We start from the raw sequence: 6,471 nt of genomic DNA, 5'->3' as shown, positions 1-6,471 counted from the left end.
TCCAAGTTTTTCCCACAAACAATTACAGTCTCCCGACAACAGAGTTGCAAACTCGGTGGACCCGGTGCTGCGGTGCAACTCGCTCCTTTCAACTCTGACGCCAGAGTTTCAATTCCATTCACTTCAAATGCGGATTTGAAGTTTTTTCTTCTCGCTTTCTTTTTTTCGAAGTTTAATTTCAGAATTTTCAATTTTCCATTGCTCTCTGAATTTTTAATTTTCCCAACCCCAATAATTTCAGTACCTTAAACGCAACCTAAAAAATAAAAATAAAAAAATATATATTCGTTATTGATCGTTAATATAAAAAATTCTCTATACGGGTTTTGAGAGAGAGAGAATAAAATCGTTGAAAACCAATCGTGTTCGAATTCGAATATTATCGTCTTTGTCGCTTTGTTGAATGACATCATCGAAATTTTAACAGCCCCACGCACATATACGACATACGGAAATGGATTACGCAAAACACTAGCGGAATGTAAGTATCTGCCAAAAATGGAATATTGGTGTGGGACTGAAAGAGATGACTAAAATAGGAAATGGTGTAACATAAAAAACTTAATCGAATGAGGCTTCAAATATTTTAAATATTTTTAGCCGGTCGCATTAGGCAATGCTCAGAGAGATATATATTTCATCGAGAGAAGAAAAAAATGAATAGAAACGAGGTTAAGTTCGACCGAGACGAAAATGTTTATATCTTTCACTGAGTGTAAAATTCGACTTAAATTCCTAAAATGTAAAATCCCATTATAATTGTTGATATAAGTTACATACTCAAAGGGAATCCGAAATGGCATAATTTGGTTGGAAATGTGGGCGGAAATCTTCAACCCTACACCACTATGCGTATTTAGTAGAGCTACCTTAACAAAAAAGCAGTTGTTACGGTAGCTCTACTAAATAAGCACGGAGCTACTGATTACCGGACCGATTTTTACCGAATGATAAAATTTGGTTGAATATGAAAAAATCTATTCAATTTGGGCTGATATTCCATATGGTGAGCAGTAACCGGAAAATCGGTTAAAGATGTACATATATCGAAGCTATACACAAATCTTAAACGAGTTCGATAAATCTTGGTAGAGATATTTTCGAGCAGAATCTGATGAACGGTATCAAATATCATTTTAACACCAAATCGGATGAAACATATGTATGGGAGCTATAACAATATCTGAACCGAATTTTCACCAAATCTAAAGCGTTTGCTTTTATGCTGAATTCCGCAGGAATTGCCAAAATTCAGCCCATTTGAGCTGGTATTAGCCATTTGATGCACAAAAAACCTGAAATCGGATAAAAATATATATGAGAGCTATATCCAAATCAGAACCGATCTCGACAAATTTTTAAACAAATTTTAAACGAATTTTCACCAAATCTGAAGCGCTTGCTTTTATGCTGAATTCCGTCGGAATTGCCAAAATTCAGTCCATTTAGGCTAGTATTAGCCAGTTGGTGCACAAAAAACTTGAAATCGGATAAAGATATACAGGGTTGCCCATATTTGACGGAGCCATCTTGCAACGCCATAACTTTTGACAGAGATGTCACTTCGCTTAATGACATACCGCGTTTAAAGCGTCAATCCAAGCAGATTTTTACCATGAACCAATACACGCCACGCGAGCGCTCTGAAATAGTTGAAATTTACATTCAACAGAAGAAGTCAATTGTGAAAACTCAACGTGCTTTTAAAACATTAAAAAATGTGAGAAGTGCGCCTTCTAAGAACACCGTTAAGCGTTTATACGAAAAATTTTCGACTGGTAAGGCTCTTTCTAATTCGAAGAGGCCATATAAAAGTCGACCAAGGCCATCGGCCGAGAATATCGCTGCCGTACGAGCCAGTGTTGAGAGGTCCCCAAGAACATCCCAAAAACGCCGTTCTCAGCAGTTGGGCTTGGCTCGGTTCACTTTACAACGGATTATTCGCATTGATTTGCATTTGTTCCCGTACAAAATTCAATTGACGCAAAGAATGTTGCCTGCGGACAAGCCTCGTCGATTGGAATGGGCCCAAAAAAAATATGGGTCCGTCGAATATGGGCAACCCTGTATATGGGAGCTATATCCAAGTCTGAAACAATCTCGACAAAATTTTAAACACTTATTTCTGGGCGGTATCGGATATCTGGTTCCAAAGATTATTGTTGTGGAGTGCATATTATGCATGCGAGGGTCTTTGAACTCCAAATCGGATAAAACATGTATATATGGGAGCTATAGCTATATCTGAACCAATTTTCACGAAATTTGACTTGTACTTGTTTCTACGATGATATTAGCCATTTGGTGCACAATAAACCTAGATGCTAATCTGATTCGATCTCGATACAATTTGACAGAGGTATTTTCATTTTCGATTTTCTAAATTTGGTGTACTTGCTTCTAGACTGAATTCGGTCGGATGTGCCAAAACGCAGGTCATTTGGACTTATATTGGCCACAATCGGCTAAAGATATATATGGGAGCTATATCTTAATCTGATCCGATTATCATCAATTTCAATAGGGTTCGTCCTTGGGCCAAACAAATTTTGTTTGCAAAATTTTATCTCAATCAGATCATAAATGCAATCTGCATTTTGCTCACAAAAGTACTGGACAGACGGGCATAAATCGATTTGGAAAGTGATTCTGTGAAGATCCTCAAAAGTAACTATGAGTCTATCTCGCTTTCTCCTCCATGTTACAAATAAATGCACGAAGACATAATACCCTTACCACTATGTGGTTTAGGGTATAAAAAACCGATTTACATTGAATACTTGACTTATAGTTAAATAGGTACATTCATAGATCTATAAAATTTTCGCTATATGGAGGTGATTATAATTATCCAATTACCGCTGGATTAACCACGTTTTGGCATTGATAAATATCGAAAAAAATGAGGTACCAAAAAATGGCCCAAAGTTGAATATTTTGCTGCGGGAGTTAAACTACTCACCGAGAATCAAAATATAAATTAGGGCTGAAACCTTCAAAATACCGAAAAGGAGAAACAATCCAAGGAGTAGTAGAAAGAATCCAATAGAAAGAATCCAAGATATTAAAGTAGGCTTAATGTGATTAAAAATTTGATTTTACTCGAAATTGTAGCTGTAATTTAAAAAAAAACCCAAAGGTGGTCCGATATGTGTCAATTTTGATGCCAAACATCCTAGGAATAATGTCAATGTGTGTACAATTTCAAAGATCTATTATTAATAGTAGGTGCAGTTTTATAATGTAGACGTACGGGAGGTAAACTTGTCTAAATCGAGAATTAAGAATTTTAACCTGATAACGAATATATATACGAAACAAGTAAACAAAGGCTATAGTCGTGCGGGGCCGACCATGTGATACCCTCCAACACTACAATATGTTAGTTAGACCCCCTTATGTCTAAATCCATTTTGCAAGATTTCGCTTTTAAAATTATGTAACGGAGCACTGCCCATATATTACCCTTTGCATTTGACCAGGGACATTTCCCCAATATTTGCACACTCCTTCATGCTGTTAGCTACAGCTAAATATAATCCAATGGTCATCCAAAATGCTAGAATTCTTCCATGTCTTTGACTCTCTTCTCAGTGTCGATTGGCTTCAATTGTGTGAACTGGAAAATTTTCTGTTTTTGGATCATTTGAATCCTTAAATATTTTGTGATCATCTCTAAAAGCAAGAGGCCCCCTGTATAGCCAAATTTAGACTCATGTATATGATTTTCTTGTCTACCATATTTGGCTTTATTCGTAATGCTGGTACTTTTTTACACAAAAGTAGTGGTCCATTCTACCCGCTGTCCCAAACTCTAACTTCATGCGAGATTTCATGTCCTTTGGTTTCTACTTGTGTGATCGGACGATAATTGCAGACCTGTGTTGTAAGGTGAAAAAAATAATAATATTCACTTCAATATTTAAGTCAAATTGAAACAATCGCATGCGATAAAAAATATGAAAAAATGTCACAAAATACCACAAAATCTATATTAACATCATTATTGGCACCTTTTTGTGCGATCTTTTTAGATTTTATTCTTTTGTGCCATGAGAGCATTCTGAATTCACAAAATTTGTCAAAATCGGAGCAGCCCTTCTTGAGATATAAGAATTCTTTGTGTAAACACATTTTATATATTTTGCTTCATATATCCGATATTTTTACTGTTGACATCTACGTAATGGCCAGAATTGACCTATTTTATGGAAAATTTGACTTTTATTTAACAAAAATGCTATGGTCTATTACCCGATGACCATCAAATTTGTAAGACTTCTGCCCAGCCCTAAGCTCTAATAGCTAGATCGACTCAGCTTGGCGAGATAGGTAGATCCATATATACTTTCCTATATTGGAATCCAATATTTCGAAGTTTTACATAATTTTTGGCCCAATCAAACTTATGGTACCCCCAACACAAAGTGTTGTAGGGTATAATAAAAAAAAATGTCACAAAATACTAAAAAAATAAAGAATTGACAAAATTCGTCCGTCCAACCATTCTTGAGATATACGTATTCTAGCTAAAATCCCCTTCCTTTGTATATATACATTGTATATATTTCGCTTTATACATCCGATATGTTTACTATCGGCAACTACGTAACGGTCAGAATTAACCTGTTCGTCCATTTGTGATTTCGCCGGGAATAAAAATATTCGCGGTTTAATCAAAAATTTGACTCACTAAATATTACCCGATGACCATAAAATCGAAGGCTTCTGCCCACCCCTAAGCTTTAGCCCCATGCTAACTTCCGCTTTGATTGGTCTATAATTGCAACCTGTAAAGCAACTGCAAAATCAGAATTTTTTCAGTTTTTGGTCCATTTCAACCCCTAAATATTATGCGATCATCTCATCATCATCACCCCACCTCCATTCTAAATTTCGTGAAGATCGGGCCATAATTGCGACCTGTAGAGTGATTACAAATTAACATGGACAGACGGACAAACGGACGGACGGTCATACATAGCTAGATCGACTCAGCTCGGCGAGATAGGAAGATCCACTTTCCTATGTGGGAAACCAATATTTCGAGGTGTTACATAATTTTTGGCCCAATCAAACTTATAATACCCCCAACACATAGTGTTGTAGGGTATAAAAAAATCTTTAGTAGATGTATCTAAAAGATTTCAACAGGCAGTTGAAGAGACGTATAGCAAAATATTGCAAAATCGGGTTATCATTTCAAGTTAATCATAAATATATAACGTCCCCAGAAATGTCCAAAGGTGAAAACCCACAAAAAGTTAAATAAGTTTAAGTTTAAATAGGACCTCTTTTCACATGTGGAGTCGATATAGCAGTGTTCGACCGACCACAAAGGGTCACAATTTTCAAAACTTATATCTCACATAACTTGCAAAACAAGTCGGTGATTCTTTTCAAACTTGGAATATACAAATATTTTTCTCAACCAGACATCTGATATGAATATGGAATTTACTGCCTCACTCCTTGTCGAATCTCCTCCGAAAAAGCTCAACATTATTATTAACAATTATTCCCAAAACAATAGATGTCAGATTTTCATCAAATTTTGCACATCCCAATATTTTTACTTATATTAGATGAAGCGGAAAACGGTGCTCCACTATATCTGCTACCTCACGCATATTTCGACATTTTCCAAAAATTAACATATAACACTTAAACGCTCCTGCAAAATTTCAAGCTTCTACTTTCCAAAATGCCGATCCTGTTTATGTAGTGCGAAAAGACGTAACCCCGTACTGCAATTTTCATAAAACACAACAAAACACGTAACTCAAATTATTTAAAAGTTAACCAATAGTAGTCGAGTCAAAATAGTATCGTGTACCTATATAGACAATTCTCTTCTAGGGGATAAAGTACTCGCAAGGAACTTCTTGTGCAGAATTTCAGACAATTCGATTGAAAAATGTGGCTAAAATCATTAAAATACCGAATATCGGGGGGTACCGTTATATGGGGGCTATATGATAACATGGAGCGATATAGACCATCTTCGAACTTAACCTGCCTGCAGACAAAAGACAGATCTGTGCAAAGTTTTAGCTTTCTATCTTAATTCGTTTTGACTGTAGCCTGATTACAATAGACGGACAGACAGGCGGGCAGACAGGGCTAAATCGTCTTAGAATTTTACGCCGGTCAAGAATATATATACTTTGTTGGGTCTAAAATTATTATTTCGATGAGCTACAAGCGGAATGACGAAATTAATATACCCTCCCTACTATGTATGGTGGAGGGTATAAAAATATGATTATAATCTTCAAAATAACTATAACAGAGGGCTTTTCCAGAAACTGGACTTTAATTGAATTTGTATTCTACATAAGATTTCAAAATATAAAATTTTTGTCATTTATGCAGGAAACCCCAAGATACCTAAGATCGCCGGTGCCACTATTAGGTCCGTATGCGTAATTAATTAAAAATCAAATTTCAGTATTTTCCCTAAATATTCGT

At 35.9% G+C, this 6,471-nt stretch overlaps 1 protein-coding gene across 1 annotated transcript in view; it reads left to right on the top strand.

Annotated features, from left to right (window-relative positions):
* Nucleotides 1–249: 249 nt before the first annotated feature.
* LOC101892656 (vesicular glutamate transporter 1) overlaps nucleotides 250–6,471 on the top strand; it is a 53,208-nt gene continuing 46,986 nt past the window's right edge. The window contains exon 1 of the mRNA XM_005178085.4: nucleotides 250–481. The gene's annotated coding sequence lies outside the window, so the exon portion shown is untranslated. The remainder of the gene's footprint in view (nucleotides 482–6,471) is intronic.

Source organism: Musca domestica, unplaced genomic scaffold, assembly GCF_030504385.1.
Source record: "Musca domestica strain aabys unplaced genomic scaffold, Musca_domestica.polishedcontigs.V.1.1 26, whole genome shotgun sequence".
NCBI lineage: Eukaryota > Metazoa > Arthropoda > Insecta > Diptera > Muscidae > Musca > Musca domestica.
This window is presented reverse-complemented; position numbering and strand designations above follow the sequence as displayed.